The 25,392-nt window shown below is 37.9% G+C and overlaps 1 protein-coding gene and 1 pseudogene across 12 annotated transcripts in view; both read left to right on the forward strand.

Annotated features, from left to right (window-relative positions):
• The window catches only part of NCKAP5 (NCK associated protein 5), a 1,146,457-nt gene that overhangs the window by 982,753 nt on the left and 138,312 nt on the right, over nucleotides 1-25,392 (forward strand). The gene's annotated exons all lie outside the window — the stretch shown is intronic.
• On the forward strand, nucleotides 1,199-25,385 carry LOC140506272 (protein S100-A10 pseudogene; annotated as a pseudogene).

Below are 25,392 nucleotides of genomic sequence, written 5' to 3' on the forward strand. Positions count from 1 at the left end.
GGAGGGGGAGGGGAGGGAGGGAGGAAAAGAAGTTGCAACTCAAAGTTTTAGGAATAACTGTCAAGTACTGTTCTTGCCGCTAGGAAATAAGAAATACAGGTAAAGGGATATAGAAAGTTATTTGGCCCAACAGGACAGAGGAGAGGATGGAGACAAGGGCAGAGAAGAATGATGGAGAAGAGAGCGGAGTGGAGATGGGGGCAATTAGAATGCTCGGTGTTTTGGGGTGGGGGGAGGGGATAAGGGGGGAGAAAATTTGGAGCCCAAAAATTCTGTGAAAATGAATGTTTTAAAAGTGAAATTAAAAAAAAAAGACATTCAAACTACTTAAAAAATAATAATAATAATAACCTCCAGGGAATTTAAATGTCTTTGCCTGTCTTCAAACAAGTCTGTTTTCTATCGTGACTATTTATAGTATCCATAACCAATTTCTCTGAAGAATGAGAACCCAGTTTGAGTATTCTCTGGGATTGAACATGCCACGTATGACATAAAATGAAAGCGAAGCTCCAAGAAAGATTACTTTGCATCTTTGAAGAAAAGTTTCCATTAAAGCAGTTTATAAAAATTAATAAGTCTATGGGGATTTGGGAAGAGTGAATAATTTTAGGATTATGGCAACAAGCAAGTGTCTCAGAAGAAAACAGAGAGATTATACTATTTTATATTTGTGCACTAAATAACTGCTTTAATACTTCACAATTTCCACCCTAGGAGATTACAGATTTTTCTTCTCTTCTTTTTCAAAGCCTGAATCTCTAATTCCCAATGTTTGCCTAGTTTGGTTAGAACAAACATCTGCGAGCCAGTAGAATGGGAAGCAGATACTGAGACCATTGTTTTATGTCCTGTGGTGGATTTGCCTTGTTAACTGGATTTTCTGTTGTGTTATAGCTCCCTAATCTTTGCTGCAAACATTTTTAATATCACATCCCTGCACCTTTGTTTTCTTGTTATAAGCTTGTCTAAAAGATTGGTTGGTGACACGCACAAGCAGTTATTAGCATAATGCTTAGTATCATCTCTGTCTCAAATAGTCATTTTTTATCAACTTCTATCCCAAGGATTTTTAACCTTTTTTGTGTGTCAGATTGTTTCTTTGGAAATCTGTTGAAATCTATGGACCTGTTCTCAAAATAATATTTTTAAATTCATAAAACAACATACATAGGATTACAAAGGAAATCCATTTTATTGAAATGTATGCATGCATGTATGTATGTATGACTGTATATGTGTGCATGTGAGTATATGTATATATACATACATGCATGCATGCATGCATACATATACATATACATTTCAGAGACCCCTGTTTAGACATGCACCTCTGTCCAAAGAAGACAAAAGAAGCAAAAAAAAAAAAAAAACCAAAACAAAACGTGGGTAAACAGTAGGGTGGGAAGAAGAATTAAATTTCAGTATGGAATATTTTTTGCAGACTAACAGAAAAATAAAAATAAATCCACTCAACTTGATGAATCCTATGTAATCGCTGGAAACTACCATTTATCAGGAAATGATTTAGCTTAGTGAAATGTATTTTACAGTTAATCCTTTAATATCTGTTTTACATATACCCTCCCCACTGTTACTATGGAACAATAATGTAAGCTGGTAATTTTATGTCTTCTGTTTCAAATAGCTATTAGAAATGAGCATAAACAACAATCTCCAACTACTTGTTTATGCCACCATGAAGTTCCTTACCATGGGGTAGAGCCGCAACAGATTGGGGAGGGCGGTGGATATACTTTGGGGATAAAGCTACAGGAGAATGAGGATGCAAATCTGTGTAAATGAAGCCTATGAGGCAAATTCATTTTACCACAGCTTCAAGTTAGGTTGTGAGGAACTCTAAGGTAATAAATCTGGAAGGTAATGTTCAGCAACTTTGGATTAAATATCATGGGAGGTGAGACTGCAGGCAGTCACTACATATTCAAAGCAGAAATTACTTTTTGTGTAATAGGCCTCCATAAGCTTTATGAAATGAATGGAATCTCCTTGGCCAACTCAGATCAAAATATTAAAGAGTAACAAACAATAGGTTATAATCCATGATAGTAATTTTTAAATAAACATCACCCTTTTCTCTAGTGAGATTTAGTGGCAAGTAAAGCTGTTCTGGTGCTCTGTAATCAAACACCTAAAATGTGTGTGTGTGTGTGTGTGTGTGTGTGTGTGTGTGTGTGTGTGTGTGTGTGTGTGTTGAACCTTGAACTTGGGCTCACCCTCCCCTAGCTTTGTTTGTTACTACCTATGTAAACCTTAGGTAAATCACTCTTTAAATTATTTGTGATAATGTATTTTGCCACAAAATTCATATGTATATGAATATAAGGGAATGAATATATGTACATAATGTTTCATTGCGATCTGTAAGATCTCTTCCAGCTCTGATAATCTAGGATTCTAACCAAGATACTCTAAGGACCAGTGATTTCATGAGGGCAGTGAACTTTCTCCATTACCAAAGATCACAATCTGTATGCCATTTAGCAGCTAAGTTACTTTCTTCATCTGTAAAATGAGACAGATTGGACTAGATGCCCCCTGAGATCTCTTCCACCTCTTGATCAAAGGTGAGGTCTATTAACACTTTTTTTTTTTAAGTTTTCAAAAACTATTCCAATATAATTGGATACCTTTGTACTCCTCTGTATTTTATTTGATGCATTTTCAAGCATTATTCTGAGAAGGGGTCCATAGGCTTTATCACAGTGCCAGTGGGATCCATGCCACACACAAAAATGTTAAGAAACTTTGATCTGGCAAATTGCCTGAGAAAAGTAAAGGTGAAATGACTTGCCTATGGACACCTTGCTCTTGTCAGGGGCAGAATCTGAAGTCATCTTTTCCTGACTCCCAGACCAGCACTTAATCTACTAATCTATATTACCCTTAGGGTCAGATACTTTGCTTATAATAATTCCTTTAAGGATGTTTTTAAAAAGTGTCTATTATGAAAATTCTCAATAATTTAATGACTATATAAAACACAGGCAAGGTATTTTCCAACTTAGTATCACCTTTTAACATAAGAGGGTAGTGGTTTTAGTGTCTCTTTGTTGTGTTTATCTGCACAACCTCAAAATGACACTTTTTTATCATGGAGGAAGCATGATTTAGTGAGGAGAGTACTGGACTTGGAGGGGGCTATGCTGGTAAATGTTTCAGAACCGACTCAGGAGTTGGGGCAAGGAATGTATTTGTTATAAACTTTTAAGTGCATTATTATCAATTTCTCTATCACTTTGTTAAGTCCAGGGAGTCCATAAAACAGTAAATCAAGTTTGCTGATAAATGTTCTTATGGAAAATGTAACATCCAGCTCCTTCCAGCTGACTCTAGCTCACTCCTGACTTGTAGCTGGACGTGCCTCAGATCCTGGCTGTGTAAACCTAGGCAAGTCACCTAATTTCTCCCAGTCTGTTTCCTTATCTGTCAAATGGGTGTGGTAATATCACCAGTCTTTTGGAGAATTGCTATTAAAATCAGATGAGTTAAGTATGCAAAGTGTTTCGCAAACCTTAAAGTGCTGTGTAAATGTAAACTATTTTAATCAACATTGATGAGATGTGGCCCCATTTGAAAGCATACGGATCTGTGTCTTTTGGGCTGTTAAGTGTGAGGATGAAAATTCTTATAAGGAATGGTGTCATATCTTTAAAGATGTAGGGTTTTAAACTCTAGGATTTAAAGGTACATTATACTGAACCATATTTATTCCTCACTGTTAGCAAAAGGTGCTCAGGTAGCAGCCCCTCCCCCCAAAAATTCACATATATTTCTACAATATACAAAAAGAACATAAAAATACTTTAGAGGTCATCTGGTCCAAATTCTTCATTTTATAGGTGAAGATAACTTAGGCTCAGTGAGGTTATGACTTGGCTTATATAGGTATATATATATATGGTTATATAGATAGAAAATAGAAGAAATTTGAGTTAGGACCTTCTGACCCCAAAGCCAAGGCTCTTTCCATTGAATGATACAGTGCCCTTCCCCAGGCAGGCTCCTACCTTAGCACAAACATTACTGTTCACAAAGATTAACATAATGATTGGCCTTTGGCAAACTGAAATTCAACAGCTACACTCTGCAAATACTTATGAAAGGCACTGTTGGCAGTTTGTCTTTCATGATCCCTTTCTTCATTTTCTCAGTCCCTAATCCTCAGTCACCTATAGTCATCCTGTTCTCTTGTGATTCTTCTTCCGCTGAAGAAAGAACAGGACTTAAAGCAAGGGAGTTTGTCAGTTCATTACCTGGTCTTGGGGTGTCTAGACTATTAATTTCATCTCCCATTGTGAAATGAAAGGTTTCCTTCTCTGTTGAAGTGACAGGAAAGCTTCAGGCATGTAAACAGAGAAGGGGGCAGCTGGGTGATGTATGGGGTAGGGTTCTGGGCCTGAAGTCAGGAAGACTCATCTTCCTGAGTTCAAATTTGGCCTCAGACACTTAGAGGCTGTGTGACCTTAAGCAAGTCACTTAACCTTTTTTGCCTCAGTTTCCTCATCTGTAAAATGAACTGGAGAAGGAAATGTTAAATCACTCCAGTCTCTTCGCTAAGAAAACTCCAAATGGAGTCCAGAAGAGTGGGACATAAGTGAAAGGACCAAACAAAAGGTAAGCAGGAACCAGGGCAGGCTGTGAAGGGCTTTCGATGCCTTTTCTGAGAACAGTTGGAAAATGCTTTAATTGCATTTTTGCACCTTATTTGATTTCTTTTAACTTGATCCTTTTAATTAATTTTAATTTAAAAAAATTCTAAGTACCTACTCTTTACAGGAAATTTCTACTCAAAGGTGGGAGGTATAGAAAAATGTAGATAAAGGGTTTCTAACCTCTTGCATCCTTGAGCCTAGTAAGAGGACTTGATATTTGTACAAATGAGTAGAATACAACATAAGTACCTCGTAGAGGGGAAGACAAAATGCTGTGTGATGCTGAAATAGGGCTTTTTATTTATAAATCATTTCATACACTCAGTGGAGACTCCCAACTAGTGACTAGAGTTCACCTCAGAAGCAGCCGCCTCTCACACATGGGGTATGTGACTTTTGCCAGTTCACTCACCCTGTCAAGGTCATTTGCAACTCTGAGTTACAGAGCAAGGGCCAATCTGCATTGGTAGAGGTAGTTTACTTATTGGAAATTCCCTATACCGATAAAATCACAGCTTTGCCACCACCAAAACAACCCTGTGAGGTATCACAGACCTTGTCATCATCATTATACAAAAGGAAACTGAGATTTAACCAGGTTAAGTGATTTGCCCAGCTAGCATCAGAGGCAGAATTTGAACCCAGGCCTTCCAACACTCCCCTGAAGACACTAGGCTGCCTTTCAAGATTAAGAAGGCTTTAGTGAGAAAATGCAAGGCATCTCAGACATGCTTGTGAAATAGAAATATACCCACTGATTGTTTGTATTCAGGGCACCAGGCTTTTCCTTAAACAATTTCATTTGGGAAGACAGTGTCAAGGTAAGCACAATTCATGAATTTGCTAAATTATTCTTTTCTACAGCAGACATAAGAGTTGTACTTTGTAGCTGTAATATATGCATGCACACACACATATACACACACACTCTCCTTCTCTCCCTCCCTTCCTCCCTCCTTCTCTCTCTCTGTCTCATACACACACACACACAGACACACACAGATGTCAAGATTTGAGGCTTAATCCAGTTTATTTGAAGAAAGATTTTGTGTAGTGTTTGTTAGTGTTACTTTAGCTTTTACTTGTTTTCTGGATGCATTAAAATTATAACTGGCTATCAGTTTTTATAGACATAGAAATCTCAATGGGAGGGAAGGCATTAATTCACTGTACAACTCTCCTGGAGAACACTGAGTGTAAACCATGAGAACCACGTGCCTACGTAGGACCAGAATTTTCCCAAGGCACAGAGCAGTGAATTGGTATGTGGGACTCAAATATATACTGTCTAGCCATTATGCTTTTTCCATGTTCAAGTTATCAGCCCTTGACCCACAAAAAGGGGATTAAAAAAGGGAAGCTTAGGCCGAGCCTCATAGCAGGCACTAGGCAGTGAAGCTGTCCCTCACAAAATTATCAAGTACTTGCTTGTGCTTGGTCAGGGATGACTTAAAATATAGCAATTTGCACCCTCTGACCAGTCAGCACATCTGGAAAAGCCTGAGATATGACTCAGGCTGATGAAGCATTTGGCTTTATCCATACCCATTTGTACCTGCACATTCACCTATTTTTAGCCATTATTTGTGCAAAGAGGCTCTCAGCATCATTCCATCCCCCTTAAATTTCAATATATGGGGAAAGATGAGGGGAGGGATATTATATCTGTGTAACATTTCAGAGGATAAAGAGCCTTGAAAATTCAGCTAAATTCAGACTTATTAATAAGCCTGTATTATGTGCAGAGGCACACTGTGTGCTAGGCACCAGAGAAAAGACGAGTTTAGATAAGGAGTTTACCATCTGATAAGGGCTGGGACACACAGTTAGCCAGGTAATTATAGCTAAATAAACAAATGAAACACAGTAAGTAAAATACAGATGTGTAAATGAAAAGTTATAGGCATTTCAGGTGGAAAAGGTCACCCTAGTTCAATCACTTATTAGTCATTAGTCAGTGAAATAATTTAATCTTTCTCAATTGATGAAACATTGAATAAATTCTTAACATATGCTAGACATTGTGCTAAATTCTGAAGATACATATAAAAGTAAAAAAAAAAGCCTTCAAGATGCTTACATTTTAATGTAAGAAGACAGCACACAAAGGGGGCTAGGAATCAGAAAGGGGTAAGAAGAAAAAGATACTTCATCAGGAGCATGACTGCAAAAAGTTGCATGGTTCTTGGTTCCAAGCTTGATAAGACAAAAAACTAACCTCTCTGAGGGTTGTTTCCTTATTTAGAAAATGATTATAATAATACCCACCCCCCCATCTATATCATAAGGTATTTGTGAGGATCAAAAGACATGATATATGTAGAAGGGTTTTACTAACCATAAATCCTACATGTTTATAATAATACATGATTGTCTATCTCTCCTCCTACCCCCCGTAAGGGGTATAATGAGGAAGAAGCTTGGAAAGCTAGAAAAAGGTTTCTTTTGAATGAAAACTCCTTGAGGCATTTGATAAATGTTTATTGAGTCACACTGAACTGTTGCGTTCCTTTTGTGCTCACTGTACCAAATACCTTGGCCATTAGTTGATAAGAAGGGGAAGAAGAAGGAGGAGGAGGATGCAGATTCTGGGAGCTTTTGGAGCTGATATAACTCTCCAGGTCAGGATTACTTGGTACCTGCCCCTTCTACCACATTTTAGCTCCAGCTGGGAAAAGGAGGGAAGAATGTGTGTGCACATAGGGTGTTAACATAGTGAATGAATGAATTAATGCAAGAAAAGTAATTTCTTAAACTTTTGCTATATGGGAGACGTTAGAGATACAAAACCCAAAAAGAGACAGTCATTGCTATCAGGAAACTTTAATTCTAATAGGGAAGACAATACAGGTGATGGACAGAGAAAGGAATTTGGGTCTGAAAAATCACATGGTTATGAATGAAACCATTGGAAAGTGAATTGTTGTGCCCTTGTCTGTTTGTGTTCATCCTTCATTTTCGAAGAAAACCACAACATCAGAGAAATTTCTACTTGCACTTGACTTTGATTTAAGTGAGGAAGGGCTATGCAGGTCACCAGCCTCACTTCTCCTCCAGAGCCATCTGGATCCAGGGACTTGATATTTCTCAGGATGACTGGAGATGACCCAGGATGCAATGGGAGACCTTGGCCAATTCAGGTGTGCCCTTGTATTCAGGGTAAGAGATAAAAGAACTGTCTAACTTATTGCAGTCTTCCAGGCGTGCCCCTGATGAAGTACCTTTTTCCTCCTTACCCCTTTCTGATTCCTAGCACATGTGTGTGTGTGTGTGTGTACACACTTTCTGTGTTGTCTCCTTCCATTGGAATGTAAGTACCTTGAAGACAAGGAGGGTCTTATTTATTTTTATATGTATCTTCAGAATATCGCACAATGTCCAGCATATGTTAAAGATGTATTCAATGCTTTATCTAAAAAGCAAGCTTGTTTGGGTGGTAAAATGCCCAACTAGGGCAGATTTCCTGTTGGCTGACTAAAATGTGCGAGATAGAATGAATTAGGTAGCTTTGTACTCACTCACCTGTCAGCTGGACAGCTCAGTCCCAAGAATTAAAAAACTGAGTGGCTTTATTCAGAGGACTTGGTCTCAAGTCTAGTCTTAGGTCTTTGTTCCAGGTGAAAGAAAGGAGAATTCCCAGTTTTTTGTATTCATTTTTTTAAATCAAGTCATTTCTAGTCTTCTCGTTTTGTTCACACTCAGCTGCTGCTTCTTGCTTAGGCAGGGTTTCAGAAGACCCTGCCAGGATGCCATCTCAAATGGAACATGCCATGGAGACTATGATGTTTACATTTCCTAAGTTTGCTGGAGACAAAGGCTGCTTAACAAAAGAAGATCTAAGAGTTCTCATGGAAAAAGAGTTCCTCGGGTTCTTGGAAAACCAGAAAGACCCTTTAGATGTAGACCAGATTATGAAAGACCTGGACCAGTGCCAAGATGGCAAAGTGGGCTTCCAGAGTTTCTTTTCACTAATTACCAGACTGACCATCGCATGCAATGACTATTTTCTTGTACACATGAAGCAGAAGGGGAAAAAATGAGCCCAAACCAAGGAACTCCCCCCAGTCCTAATCCATTGCAGTGTCCTGAGTTGTCACTTTTGAGATATTCCCATATAGCTCCCCCTAAGATGAGGCAGCTGCATGAACAGACTCAGGCCCTCAGAATGTACAAATGAACTCCATGCTTACAGTTTAACAGCTAGGGAAAGAAAATGCAAATGTATGTCAGATAAGCTTTTGATTTTTTTTATATTATATGTGCCCCACAATTAAAAATAAGAAAAGATACTTTTTTAATGTCAAAAAAAGTCATTTCTATTCATATTTAAGGGACATGAACTAGGTGGCAGAGGCTGTCTGACTAGTTTCAAACTCAAGTAAACATTTAAAAAGAGTCTTTGTGGGATGGCTTTACATTGTACTTTTGTGGCAGTTCCTCAGGCATGATGGATTTTAACCAGATGGTTAACAGATAGCATGTCAAAGCTCTGTCTGAAACTTTAGGTTTGAAATTATGATCTTATGTTGAACACAGTCTGTGGGGAAAATGTTTCATCCTTGAACCTTCATTCATTCACTTATATATGTTTATGTGTATGTATGTATGTGGGGCAGCTAGGTGGTACAGTGGATACAGCACCAGTGTAGGAGTCAGGAGGACTTGAGAACAAATCTCACCTCAGACACTTGACACTCACTAGCTCTATGACCTTGGGCAAGTCCCTTAACCCCAGTTGCCTCATCTTAGGTCATCTCCAGTCATCCTGATGAATATCTGGTCACTGAATTTAGATGGCTCTGGAGGAGAAGTGAGGCTGGTGACCTGCATAGCCCTCCCTCACTCAAAAAAAAAGTCAAGTGCAAGTCATGTCATCATTTCTCTGATGGCATGGTCTTCCTCAGGAACAAAGGATGAACACACACACGTATGTATTTACTCATTTATTTATTTACTAGCAATGGTGTTTCTAAATCTAAATCTTGTGATTCTGTTATTTCTCTTCTCCCCTCAATATATTGCCTATTCCATTGTCATGTCTGTATCTCCTTAGTCTGGTAATTTCCTCTCACTGGCCCTCAGTTTCTTCTAATGTAAAATGAAGGGGTTAAAGCAGAAAATCTCCAGGGTACATTACAATTCTAAAGTCCCATTTCTTTACATAGTTTATGAGACAGTGCAGCAGAATGGAGATTCTCATGGTCTTTAGGAGCCAGCATTTAAAAGTGATTTGGTGAAAAGGAAAAAAAGAAAATCTCTGGTTGTGGTTGTTACATATGCCTTGATCTGCATTCTGGGAAAGGACAAGACATCAGTATGTTGGGCTCTCTTTGTGACCTCAGCGCTTAAGTGGTACCTGGAATATAGTAGGCATTTAGTAAATGCTCATTAAGTCTTGACTTGGGACACATATTTTCTGAATAAGGACTGCAGCTTGGTTCCCATTAGATTAGTTCAAAACTGAACTCCCAGAAGTAGCCACATATATTTGCATACATATTGTCTGAAGATTTTATTAGGTAAAACTTGGCAATTGTTTCAGTCTACTGAAAATATGCAGTGTAAATTTGAATAATGTGACCACCACTGTTTGCATTCATCATGACCTCGCTATAGCCTTGGTTGGATGACTCACCAGGATGGGCCTCCTCTTCTCACCTGCCAGATTGAAAAAGAATAATCTCTGGTTTTGTTGTTCAGTTGTTTCAGTTGTGTCCTACCTTTCATGACCCCATGTGGGGTCTTCTTGGCAAAGGTACTGGAGTGATTTGCCATTGTCTTCTCCAGTTCATTTTACAGATAAGGAAACTGAGACAAACAGGATGAAGTGATTTACCCAGTAAGTGAGTGATGGGTTTTTAAGTCACAAAGATGAGTCTTTCCTACTTCAGGCCTGGCATTCTATTCACAGCACCACCTAGCTGCCCGCTACATTTCCAAACCTAGGATATATTGCTCCTTTTCATAGGCTCTGTTCCATTCTACAAACTGTTTTTTTAATTGTTCTTCAAATGCAATACTCTGTCTTCCCAATCCATGTCTTTGTGTATAGGCTGTCCCTCTATTGAAAATGTATTTATTCCTCATCTCTGCCTCTTAGCGTCTCTAGTTCCCTTCAGGGTTCCCAAGTGCCACCTTTTATAATAAGCCTTCCCTTGGCCCCACAGCTGTTAGTGACTCCTTCCAAATGACTGCAGTGTCTTTGGCATTAACTTACATGTGTAAATGTTGTTTCTCCCATTGGATGTAAGCTACTAATCTTTATAATACCCAATATCCAACACAGTATCTGGGACCTAGTAGGTGCTTAATAAATGCTGGCTGATGGATTGATTGAAGGTCCTAGCTATGGAGACTAGAATAAGCAGCTTGAGAAAGGTTTTAAATGACACAAATGGAGAAACAGGATGCCCTCCAACTTGGCCAGGGTAAGAATAGCTAAAAGACCACCAACTCCTATGAGAAGATTAAAAATGATTTCAGTTGAGACTAGGAAAATAGTCACTTAGATTAGGTTAAAGGTAATCATTTGTAAAAGTTGAGTCAAAGAGTAAAAGTGCTATATTGTGCTTGCAAGTTTATGTTTCTTTCTTTCTAACTATTTATTCATTGTGCCTCTTGGTACAGCCAGCAATTTCATTTGGATACTTCAGTTGTTGATTTAGAGAAAAAGCAACATTAAATAAATCATGCTATTTAGCAGGAGTCAGATGGTATAATGGAAAGAATACTGGCTCTGCAATCAGACCACTGGGTTCAAATTCCACCTCTGAATCTTACTACAAGTGTGGCCTTGGCCAAGTCACATAACATCTCTGGGGTCAGTTTCCTAGATTGTAAAATGAAGAAGTTAAATTTGATGACCTCTGAGGTAATTCACAGATCCACCACTGTGATGCTATGATCAATACTTTGAGGAAGACCCTAACTCATTGGTCATTTATTCCATTGCAATCCAACATGCAATCCACATTCTGTGGACCTCATGGTAGAATTGTAGAAATCATATCAAGAGCAGTCTCTACAGGACTAAACAGCCTGTTATGGCACTCCCAACTCTAAATGTATAACCCTGTGACTTGTTTTTCAAAACCAACTGCACTAAAAGATGAAAAAGTTAACACCACATTCACCTCCTTTGTCTTCATTAAAATACCTTTCAAGTCAAGTCAACAAGTATTTATTAAGCACCTACTGTGTGTCAAGCACCATACTAAGTTCTGGGGATGCAAAGAAAGACAAAAACCAGCCGCCCTCTCAAGGAGATTACCGCCTAAAAGAGGGGACAACATGCTAACAACCATGTAATAACAACAATAAAAATAGCTAACATTTGAATAGCATTTAGCTGTGCTAAGCACCTTATAATCATTATCTTATTTGATCCAACAACATGTAGACTAGACAAATTGGAAATAATCTTGGGGTGGGGGAATTGTACTAGCCTTAAAAGAGAATGAGGAAAGGTGTTATGCAGATGTTTTTAGCTGAGACTTAAAGGAAAATAGGGAAGCTAGGAGGGAGAGATGAGGAGAGAGAGCATTCCATGTACAGAGGATATTCAAAGATAATGCTTTAAGATGGAAGAGTCTCATGGAGAGAGCCAAGAGTTTGGATTTCTTTTTCTTCTGACTCTGAACAGCAAAACATGAAGAAACACAATGATTTCCCTCAAAGTTCACACAAGCAGAGAACAAAGAAGGCTGCGGAAGTCCATGAGAAATAACATTTTGTTTGACAGCTAAAAAAAGAAACTATAGGTAGTACAACAAAACAAGGGCTCATTAGAAAACACTTGTCAAAGTACCAGTCAAAGTAATTAATGTTAAAATGGAAATCTTGAGTTGCTTCAGGATCTTTTTTACTACCAAGATGACTAGCTTGAATCTAAATGAAATCTTTCTCTCCCCCCCCCACCCCCATCAAAACCCAGCCAAGTAGAAAGCAGAACATTCCCAAAGTTCTTAAGAAATGACAGGCAGGCAAATGAGTTTAAACTTAGCTCTTAGTTCATCTAACCTGTGCCCCCAGAACAAATACTTTTCTGTACTTGCCTGTAGATCGTGCTGTGTTTCAGACCGTTCAGAACGTTCCCAACTCATACTCCCCTCAGTTATATGTCTAATTGGCATAAGTGAGGGCTTTCCAAAGTGATTTCTACATCTCCTCCCCCTCCACCACCCCCACTCCGCTTCCTTAGGCTTGAGCACAGATTTTAGGGACAGTGTGTAATTCCCCTATTGTAGGTGTTCTCCTTGACTTGTGGGCTATTAGGAGGTTTAATCAGATATTGTCTTGTACATACTTAGCTGCTTCCTTGTCTTCCATGTCCATGATTCTATTGTCTCCTTTCTTTACCTGAGCTATATCATTTGGTTAATTTGTTTTGTAAATTCATTTGGATTTTCCACCGTGCCCAGATAGTACGTCCATAGGATTGTGGAAGGTGCATTAGACTAAATGACTGAACAGCTATATTCTAGTTTTGGCTGTGTACCTAAATAACTAGGATGAGTCATTTAACTTGTTTGGTCCTTAACTGTTCACATTTGCAAAATGATAGGGTTGGATAAGATGATCTCTTAGTCCCAACAATAGTATTTTGTAACTTTCACCCCCATATTTTAAAATAGAATGACTCATTTTTGAAATATCAAATTACAAGCATTCTCACATGGCATTTTATTATAAGAAATTGTTGATAAAATAAACATATGATTGGATTTATTTTCAGAGAACCTTGGCTCAAAATCTCACTCTGTCCCGTACTGCCGTATTTTGGGCAAGTCACTTTTCCTCTTGGAGCCTCATTTTCCTGACCTGTGAGATGAGGTGGTTGAAATAGATGATCTCTAAAGTTATATGGCTTTATGATCCTTTCTAATAACTAGGAAGTCACAGCCCACAAATTGAACAGCAGTTGTTAACCTTTTTTTGTCATGGCCCCATTTGACAGCTGAAGCATATGTACCCCGTTCTCAAAATAATGTTTTTAAATGCATTTATTAAATGCATTAAGATTACAGAAGAAACCAATTATATTGATGTAAAGATGGAATTTTCCCTGGTTCCTATACCTCCCTGAAATAGGTTCACAGACCCAAGGTTACTAACCCTTGGTCTAGATAGTAAATTAACTAATAAACTTCCTGTGAATCTCCCCACAGAGCCTGGTAAATGGTTCCATGGGGCAATAGGTACTTAATAGAATGGTTTTTGCCTGATCAATTAGAATGGAACCCCCTCAGGGCAGAAGTCACTTCTCCTATGCTCTTTTATCATACCGAAATTCTAAGTGTGACTCATGTTGTGTTTCTTTAACACAATGTTCGAGAATTCAGCAATCTATAGCAGATGAGGGCATTCTATGTATATACCACCCAACAAGGAAAAGCTGTCTTCTTGGGAAAGTTGCTTTGCAACCCCAGTTGAGATGGAGGTACTTTTGACAGAAGATTTAGACCTTTTCCTTCAAATGATTTTGACATCGAAAGCTTTCTGCAGAGAAGAAAAAGAAACTGGGACTGTCCTAAGGCTACTAAGCACACTTAGGGCATTGCAAAGATTGATATGAGAGATGAGTGTTAAAGTTGACAAGGGAAATAATTACACCGTGGAATAGTGGATAGGTGGATAGTTTAAAAAAAGGATTAGCTCTAAAAATTTCTGACAGAGTAACATCTCTGAATTGAGATTAGGTAATGATGGACATATTTTTAAAAGGTCTTTAGGAAAATAGTGAGAAGGTGAACTCACTTCTTGTCATTTCAGCAGGTTGAGTGAATGTCAGATATTATGGTTTTTCTTTACATCCCCAAATGGAAGTGATGGCACAATTAATTAAACATTACCTTTCATCCAAAAAGATTTTTTGTCCTCAGCTCAAATTTTGTGACGATCCAAGAAATGACCATATAACAGTTATATAATATGTAGTTATCTAATATTCAGTTATATAATAAATACTTAATGGAATCAAATGAAACACTGTGAAATGTGAAACAGGGGTCTCCTACAGTTCTCTCCTGATGGCATCTGGAAGGGTAGGTGAAGGCTCACTTCTCTGAGTAAGCCAGAATTTATAATGTATAATACACGAACAATATAAAATCTAGGGAAATCATTTGGCGATTAAAGCTTCCTACTAAGCAGTTATCTAAATCATTTTCATAGCTATTTAAAAAATTTTCCATGTACTTCATTTTAGTATCCTCAGCACATCCAAAGCCTCTAGCTTTCCATCTAATTATTCAGAAAGCATTCTTACAAATGGTCCACACATGAATTGATAAGCATTTATTAAGCACTTCCTATGTCCCAGACACTTTACTAAGCATAGAGCATACAAAGACAAAAATAGTCATTTCCCTCAAATAACTTACATTCTGAAGTGTGAGATATGCAAATATGCAGAGTATATGCAGAATAAATACTAAGAAGCTTTGGGTCAGAGGGCGTTAGCAGCTGGGGGATAGAGAAGTTCAGGAAAAGATTCATGTAGGAGGTGTCCCATGAGTCTTGAAGGAAACTGGCTATTTCAAATATCAGGGAAGGCAAGGGACAAACCGCTAGTGGCAAAGCAAGCAATGTACAGGAGAAATAGGAAATGATTAACAGAGGTAAGACACTACAATTAAGAGGAGATGCAGAAGGATTTCTGTAGAAAGTAAGATTTTAATTGAGACATGAAGAAAGCCAGAGGTAGTCAGGGCAGAGGAGGATCCCAGGTGAGCTAGCAAGGGGCTAGCAAGATACAATACCCAGAACCAAGACAAGAAGTGTCTTCTTCATGGAACAGATGGGGGACAGTATCACTGGATCAAAGAGTATATGTGGGTGAGTAAGGTGTAAGACTGGAAAGATAGGAGGGGACTAGCTTCCTACTATACCATTCTACCTCTCTTTCCTTCTCAAAACTTGGGAAGGGGAAATGTAAAAATAAATACAGCAACCACAAAACTCTCCATTTGATTTTCCTATATAGATGCTAAAGGGCCCTGATCTTTCTTTTTTTATTATTAAATTTATTTACTTTTAGTTTTCAACATTTATTTCCACAAGATTTTGAGTTCCAAATTTTCTCTCCATCTCTCCCCTCCACCCACCCCAAGACAGCTTGCATTCTGATTACCCCTTTCCCCAATATGCCCTCCCTTCTATCACACCCCTCCCTTCCCTTATCCCCCATCTTCTCTTTTTTTGTAGGGCAAGACAAATTCCTGTACCCCATTACCTGTATTTCTTATTTCCCAGTTGCATGCAAAAACAATTCTCAACATTCATTCCCAAAACTTTGAGTTCCAACTTCTCTTCCTTCTTCCCTCCCCACCCATTCCTATTAAGAAGGCAAGCAATTCAATATAGGTTATACATGTGTAGTTTTGCAAAAGACTTCCATAATAATCATATTGTGAAAGACTATTTTTCCCTCCATCCTACCCTGTGCCACATCTATTCTGTTCTCTCTTTTGACCTTGACCCTCCCTAAAGGTGTTTACTCTTATTACTCCCTCTTCTCATTTGCTCTCCCTTCTGTTATCCCTCCACACCTCTTTATCCCCTTCTCCCCTAATTTCCTGTAGTGTAAGATAGATTTTCATACCAAATTGAGTGTGCATGTTATTCCCTCCTTAAGCCAAATGTGATGAGAGTGAGCTTCACTTTTTCCCTCTTACCTCCCTCCTTTTCCCCTCCACTGAAAAAGCTTGCCTCTTTTATAAGAGATAATTTGTGCCGTTCCATTTCTCCTCCTCCCGATAATTCCTTGCTTACTCTTAATTTTATTTTTTTAGCTATCATCCCTTCCTATTCAACTCACCCTGTTCCCTCAGTCTGTATGTACATAATCTTTCCAACTACCCAAATACTGAAGAAAGTCTCAAGAGTTACAAATATTATCTTTCCATGTAGGAATGTAAACAGTTCAACTTTAGTAAGTCCCTTATAATTTCTCTTTCCTGTTAACCTTTTTATACTTCTCTTGATTCTTATGTTTGAAAGTCAGATTTTCAGCTCTGGTCTTTTCATCAAAAATGTTTGAAAGTCCTCTATTTCATTGAATGACCACTTTTTCCCCTGAAGTATTATTATTATACTCAGTTTTGCTGCATAGATGATTCTTGGTTTTAATCCTAGTTCCTTTGACTTTTGGAATATCATATTCCAAGCCCTCCCATCCCTTAATGTAGAAGCTGTGCTAGATGGTGTGTTATCCTGATTGTATTTCCACAATACTCGAATTGCTTCTTTCTAGCTGCTTGCAATATTTTCTCCTTGACCTGGGAACTCTGGAATTTGACTACAATATTCCTAGGAGTATTTCTTTTCGGATCTCTTTCAGGAGGTGATTGGTGGATTCTTTCAATATTTATTTTACCCTCTGATTCTAGAATACCAAGGCAGTTTTCCTTGATAATTTCATGAAAGATGATGTCTAGGCTGGTTTTTTTTTTTATCATGCTTTCAGGTAGGCCCATAATTTTTAAATTATCTCTCCTGGAACTATTTTCCAGGTCAGTTGTTTTTCCAATGAGATATTTTACATTGTCTTCTATTTTTTCATTCTTTTGGTTTTGTTTTGTAATTTCTTGGTTTCTCATAAAGTCATTAGCTTCCATGTGCTTCATTTTAATTTTTAAAGAACTATTTTCTTCAGTGAGCTTTTGAACGTCCTTTTCTGTTTGGCCCATTCTGCTTTTTGAAGCATTCTTCTCCTCATTGGCTTTTTGGAACTCTTTTGCCATTTGAGTTAGTCTATTTTTAAAGGTGTTATTTTCTTCTTCATTTGGGTCTCCTTTAGCAAGCTGTTGACTCACTTTTCATGATTTTCTTGCATTGCTTTCATTTCTCTTCCCAGTTTTTCCTCCACCTCTCTTACTTGATTTTCAAAATCCTTTTTGAGCTCATCCATGGCCTGAGACCATTGCATTTTTTTTTTTGTGGAGATTTTGGATGTAGAAGCCTTGACTTTGATGTCTTCCTCTGATGGTATACTTTGTTCTTCCTCATCCAAAAGGATGGAAGAAAATACCTTTTTGCTAAGAAGTAATGTTATATTGTCTTATTTTTTTCCCCTTTTGGGGGCACTTTCCCCAGCCAGTTACTTAACTTTTGAGTCTTTTGTCAAGTGGAGGGTATATTCTGGGGACCTATAAGTTCTCAGTTCCTCCAAAGTGGCACAGTCAAGGGAGAAGAGTTCACTCCTCTCTTGACCTGCACTCTGGTCTAGGAGCAGCCGCAAGCATTCTTATCTGCTTAGGATTTGCGAGTGGTGTTCCCTGTCCACAGTCACCACCAGCTCCACCACTTCAACATTCTTCCTCACCCCAGCACCACCACTCAGAACTGAGACTCAGATTGGCTGCTCAATTCCTGCAGGGTCTTTAGGCTGAGGGCTCCCAAAATGGATGCTGCTGCAGTGGCTGCTGCTGCCCTGAGATAGGGGCTAGGGCCAGACCCTGCTCCCTTCTCACCCAGGTGAAAGAGCTTTCTTACTGACCTTTGAAACTGTCTTTGGTGTTTGTGGGCTGAAAAATCTGGCAATAGCAGCTGCCACCCATGATTCCAAGGCCTGAAGCCTGCTTCAATCCTGTCCATGTGGTGTGGTGCGTCCAAGACTGGGCTGCGCTACTCTGAGCCCGGTGTGATAGACCTCTCCTATTGGCCTTCCCAACTGTCTTGGGCTGGAAATCTCTTTCACTCTGTCACTTTGTGGCTTCTGCTGCTCTAGAATTTATTTAGAGTCATTTTTGCAGGTATTTTATCGGCTATGGGAATAGAGCTATAGTTAGTCCTTCTCCTCTGCCGTCTTGGCTCTGCCCTCCTTGATTTTTCTTCAGTATCACAGAAAAGACTACCCAAGTTCTCCAAATTTGGTCTGCCTTCCAACTTACCTTGTATTATTGAATGGAACCTTAGTGTTCTATCAGGTTCAGCAGTCACTGAGTTCAGCAGTTCCCACAGTAAAAATGCGACATTTTATTGTTGATTCTACATAATTTGGTATCTTTCATCAACATTGAACATTTATTGAGTGCCAAGATTTTTTTAAGTTACCCTCTCCATTGTGGTTCAGTGGAAAGTAAACTAATGCTCTATTCTGAGGATCTGGATTCAAATCCTGCTTCTGTGATGAGGGACTTTAATAAATTCCCTTCTCTTAATTTCTCACCTATAAAATGAAGGGGGTAGAACAGGTAATTTTTAAGTTTCCTTCCAGCTTCAAATCTATGACCCTGTGATTTGAAGTGACATAAGCAAGGCAAAAACAAATATATCCTAAACAATCTTATTAAACTATACTGCTACATAGTATACTTTGAGCACTTTGAGGATCTGATGAGCAGAATTCAGTTCAATTCAATAAGAAATATATGTGTTTATCAGATACTAGTAAGTCTCTAGGGATTCAGGAAAAGAAAACTCATCCCTCCCAACAAGGCTGCTACTCCTTTCTCAGAAAAAATATCATGTCTGTAGTTCTAATCTCCTGGGAGAAGAGTCTTCAGTCATTCCATTTCTGAGAAACTCATGACATTTTCATCCCTGCAAAATCAAGGACAATGAGTCCTCTAATTCATTGCATGGAGGGGGACATTTTTTCTGCTTTGAATTACAGACATGGAATTATGCAGAGAAAACAGAGCTGGGTGATTGATGTCAATTAACTCATCTGATATCAGAGTGTGGTTTGGCACTGACTGCCCTGGCTTTGACAAGGTCCTGGAAACTAAGATTTGTCTTTTGCATTGTTACAAGGCCATGAAACAAGGATGTGTTTTTCTGTTACTATATAAACTCTGTTGCCTAGTGTCTGTTTTCATAGATTTAGTCTTTTTTTAATACTGCACCTGAGATCTAATCAATATGTGGAAGTTTTATATATTAAAGTTATTATCATAGAGACAAACATCCAAATTACATAGAACATCATTACCAGCAATGAAATTGTAACAGCTATACTCCAATTATTCATGGAACACACATAGACCCATGTATTCTAAATACACTAAAAAAAATACAAAGCAGTTGCATACATAAAAATATACAAATTCCCCTAAACAGCATTGCATTCAGTATTTCTTTGTTTGAAAATGATGGAAAAACAAAAAAGCTATAATGAGCGATCACACTTCAATTCACCAAGTGTTGCTTAATCATGTATTATGTCATTCAGGGATTCTAAGAAAGGAAAAGCAACTGATATGCTCAAGATATGTGACAAGAGCAACGGATGAAAAGTGGATAACCAGAGTGTTCATCTTTGATTCTAGGAGAAATCCAGAAAGGCCTTCATCATATTGAGTGAACCCCCTGTGCAAATCTTTAGGGATAACATGAGCAAGTCCCATAGGATGGGCAGGGTTGGACAGAGGAAAAGCCATAAATAAGGGTATGAATCTGTTGAGTTTGAGATACTACAAGCATATGCAAGTGGAGATGTCCCATAGGCATTTCAACATGCGGAACTAGAAAGAACTCAGGTGAATTCAGGGCTGAAGACATACATTTGCAGGGCGTCATTGATTGCTCAATTTGTAAAACAGGATCAGTTATGAAAAGGCCAAAGTGGAAAGATATGAGAAAAAAACCATGTATTTTAGTCCTGTGTTTCCTAGGAGATCCCTGCTTCTTCTTTACATTTGTCACTCCCCTTCTCACACCCTGATCCCTCCAAAGTGACTGCCTTGCTTTTCCTCACATAACCTATTTTATCTACCATCTCTGTGCATTTGCCCATATTGTCCTTTATGCCTGCAATTCATTCCCTTCAGTCATATCTACCTCCTAGAATCCTTGGTTTCCTTCAGACATCAGCTTAGAAAATATCTTCTATATCATGTTTATCTTGATACCTCAGCCTAACTAGTACTTCTCCCTCCACAAACTGCCTTGTAATATATACATACATACAAACAGACAGACAGACATATTTGTGTACAGGCATACCTCAGAGATATTGTGGATTTGGTTTCTGATCACTTCAGTAAAGTCAATATCACAATACAGCAAGTCACACAATTTTTTGTTTCCCAGTGCATATGAAAATTGTTTCAATTCTACTGTATCTGTTATGTATATAATAGTATTGTCTTAAAAAACCTAGTGTATATTCTTTAATTAAAACATACTTTATTACTTTAAAAAAAATGCTGACCATCATCGGAACCCTCATGGAGTTGTAATCTTTTTTCTGGTGGAAAGTCTTGCCTTGATATTGACAGCTGCCCACTGGTCAGGGTGGTGGCTGCTGAAGGTTGAAGTAACTGTAGCAATTTCTTCAAATAAGACAACAATAAAGTTTGCTTCTTTTCACTCGAACACCTGGAGGCCATTGTAGGGTTCTTAACTGGCCTAATTTCAATATTGTTGTGTCTCCGGGAATAGGGAGACTCAGGGAGAGCAAGAGAGATGGGGGCATGGCCAGTTGGTGGAGCAGTCAGGGCACACACAACATTTGTCAATTAAGATTGCTGTCTTATATGGATGCAGTCCCAGATTCCCCAAAACAGGACATGGTAACATCAAAGATTACTCATCACAAATCACTGTAAGAGATACAATAATAACGAAAAGTTTGAAATATTGTGAGAATTTCCAAAATGTGACACACACACACACACACACACACACACACATCTGCAAAACACAATAAAACAAGGTAGACTGTACATATTATCTCCTCCTATCAGAAGTATGATCTTTGAGGGCAGAGTTTGTTTAATTGATTATCTCTTTGCTCCCACTACCTATCCCAGTGCCTGGCACATAATAGGTGCTTAATAAGTGCTTGTTGATTAATTACTTGCTTCCTCAAGGATGAGGATTGTCTCCTCTTTCTTAAATGTTTCTGAAGTGATCTGTAAGTGTGTGCACGTCTTACTTGACATAGTCATAGGATGTGTCCATAGATGAGGCTGTGCTACAAAGTATCTTTGCTAAGATGGGAATGAAATAGATAGCAGTGAATTACTAGCCAGCTGGCTAGGAACAGAGAAAGCTAAGAAGGAAGCAAAGTGTATAATTGATCTCCAAAAGCCTATGAGTCAGGCATATAAGCTATGTTAAGTAAAATTTCATGGAAAAAATAGAGAAATAACTCTAAAATATAGTAACCAGTATTTCATACAGGGACCAGGAAAGAATTTCTACTCATACTGGGTTAGCTTTTGTATTCTATTTTGTAAGATACTGAAAAATGAATTTGGGTCTTTAAAAAAAGCTTGATTTCTAAGGGCCCTTTTTTACTCTAAAATCCTTTGAACAAATATATTGATATAAAGAATGAAAAAAAATGGAACCTTAGAGGCAAATACTAAAGAAGATGGGGTTATTTACTGTGGAGAGGTAACAGTGAAAAGTGACACATAACATTTTAGGAATTCAGTCAGTTTTAGCATAATGATACTTACTATATTATCAGTAATGAGCTCCTCCAAAGTTGCAACAGTTTTTGCTTTTCTCTGTATCCCTAGCACTTATTACAGGGCCTATCATATAGTAAGTATTTAATAAATGGTTGTTTATTGATTCTCCATCTCCAAAGGAAGACTTAACAAAAATTAATAAATATCATTATAACAAAATTTAGTACAGGCCATCCAGGAGTGGGTGGACATTTTCTTACTTTGATAACTTCTGCTTATCTTAATACTTTCCATTTCTTCAGAAACAAGTCCTTGCTGGACCTAGTGAATATATTTCAGAAGCCTTATAACACCAAATAAACTTCATGAATTACTGTGGCTGAAAAATTCATAATCCTATAGCGCCAAAGTGATATTCACAGCCTCTGTGGCAGCCATGACCATGCGAGCACAATTCTGAATCATGAAATACCGCAGACTCTCCACGTGGAAGACAGAACCAAAACATTTATTCAGATACCAGAAAGCCAAATCCATCATAGCAACAACAATCTATACACAATAACAATGCAGAGGACAACACCATCCCCAAGCCTTCCCCCTGCTAGGCTTCCCATGAACCATCTCCATTAAGCAAAATTACAAACAGGTTCTTTCACTCACGCTAGCCAGCTGCCTGCATCTTTCCTAGCTGTGACTGCTGTCTGACTAAATTTCCTCCCAACTTTCCTCTAGCTCTGCCTCTTCCTGCTCCACCCTTTCCTGTTCCATGTGGTGTGACTCAGGCATCCATGTGACCCAGGGAGGTGAGATGGACCTATTAATGAATGGGAAAGATCATCCCATTAAAATTACCATTACCAACCCTTAAGCTAACCTGATTGCTTGGTTGCCTGATGAGAGAAACACATAATTCATTGTTGAATGTATGTCAGAACTTACCAAAGTTTATATTTTTGTTCCTAGAGCCTTTAAGAACCTGCCTAGACTTACTTTCATGCCAAAACAAATGAAATAACTTGCCCAAGATCATATAGCAAATAAATCATAAAGTCAGGATTCAAACCCAGATCTGGTTTGAGTTTGGAAATTCTAAATTCTAAAAATGTTTATAATTTGCATAAATTAGAATCAATATCTATTTTGCTGAAGTATTAGATATTTCTTTGTTAAGGTGATAACAGGAAAGTTCATTAAATGTTGCATACCTGGCATTCTTATATTCTTGAGCTATACTTATAGTGCATTGGTTTTCAGGTAGTTACTTGTGAGTAATGTTGATGAATTTTCTTTAACTAGGTCTATGATATCATGGATATAGAGAGATCTTAGGGAGGCACTTGCTTTACCAATGAAGATCAGACATTTTCTTTGCTTTTTATAATCCAGAGTAGCCTAGGGACCCTGATAGGTGATTTGCCTCAAATCATAAAGCCAATTTGTATCATAGGAAGAATACTTGAACTGTGGTATTTTTGACTGCTAGGTCAATTGTTCATTCTTTCCTTCAAGCTCAGTTACATTTGTCTAATTTCTTTAAAATGAAGTTTTACAATACTAGTTTAAAAAAAAACTGTTGAATTGAATTTATTTGTTATTAAGTAGTAAGTTGAATTGGATAAAAGGAGAGATAAAATAAACCAATATTTTAATGGAATATTTTAGTCTACTAACCAAAAGAGGAAAGGAAAGATGAATTCCTAGTACATAGAAAAGAGTTAGGATATAGTTGATATACTAGGGGAGGTGAAATTATTAACATTGAAGGGATAATGTCAGTTTTTTAGTTATTAGCCCATGTGTGACCTCCTATAAGAAGACTTTTTTGATCCCTAGGTTTTAGTGCTTTTTCTATGCTTTCTAAGTTATCATGTGTTTATATGTTCTTTATTGTACAGAACTATTAAAATATAAGCTCCTCTAGGGCACTATTTTCTGTCATTGTATCCTTAGTAACTATAGTACAGTGCCTTATATATTATAGATGCTTAATGGTTTTTGGAATTGATTATTAGATTAGAAGACACCTTTAAAATCTCTGGTATTATCATCATTTTGGGACATTCCACTGTAATCAGCAGCACACTAGAAACAAAATGGGAGTGGAGAAGGATGTTGATTATTCACTCACTGTTTGCTGTAATTTTTGGCAGACTGTAAAACTGCTGAGTAAAAAGCAAATAAATTATGATCTTTGATGTAACCTTTGATCTCTGAAATGACCCTAAAATTAATTAGTGTTACCAAATATATGAAACTGTCTGGATCAAAGCCAATTTACAATTGAGCTATCTTAGTGAAGAAAAGGAAAGTCATGTAGAAGAGTATATGTGTACAAGAGAACGAGAGGGATCAAGGGAAAAAGGGAGAGGAAGAGAGAGAGAGAGAGAGATTCTGTGTGTGTGTAAATGTGTGTTAATTTGAGAGATTGGTGGTGTTTAAAGTCACAGAAGTAGTGTCCAGGACAAACCAGACTGTAAATATAATTTCTCTCTCATTTTTTAGTCATCAGCTTAGAAGAAGTTAGGCATACATCATGAGGTTTATTGTATTTGCAATTAAACAGATCAAATTTAATGTGTGCAGAAAGCCCTAGTAATTAGTATACAAATTAATATGGGGAAATGGCGCTGCTTTAGCAGTCCTCCCAAGCAAAACTGAAGTAAAGAATTGAGTATGTAATCGAACAGCATGTGAATATTAATGCACAAAATCCTCTGAGTCCCCAGCTCCCTGATGCAATTATTTTCTATTCACATTAATTGTTCCTAACAGATGACATTAATGACTTTGAGTTAAAAAGTGTCCAAGGGAAGATTCACAAGATCAATGCTGTTTAGAAATAGGGTCACTTTTATAATCATTTTGCTCAAGTTTTAACCACAGTTTAACACAGCAAGTTAAAATGATGGAGCGGGGGTGGGGAATCTTTAAATGTTTATATGAAACATTCATTTTAACGCCTTTCATTATGATCCCCTTGAATCCTTAAATAAATGTCTCTAAATATTTATATTTTTCTCAGTATTAATTTTCCAGCATATCATGTGAGAGGGCGGCTAGACTCTCAAATGAGATTCATTAGAGTAGTTTTTCATTGGTTATTTTATTATCAAAAGTATTTTCTGCATCTGTGGCAAGCTTCCTCATTAGGAGACTCCAACTTCATGTAAAGATTGGGCTTCTTGAGCTCTAAGGTCCCTTCTGCCTTACGCGTCTGTGATTCTTTAACACATGCAGTTTAATCAGGCAGTCACCTTTCCTTTCTACAGTTTTGCTGTCCTAGATGAAATTGTAAAACCAGCTATTATTGCTAACTAAGCTTCTTTGGTTTTTCTTTATCATGGCTT

The sequence above is a fragment of the Notamacropus eugenii genome, chromosome 5 (assembly GCF_028372415.1).
Source record: "Notamacropus eugenii isolate mMacEug1 chromosome 5, mMacEug1.pri_v2, whole genome shotgun sequence".
NCBI lineage: Eukaryota > Metazoa > Chordata > Mammalia > Diprotodontia > Macropodidae > Notamacropus > Notamacropus eugenii.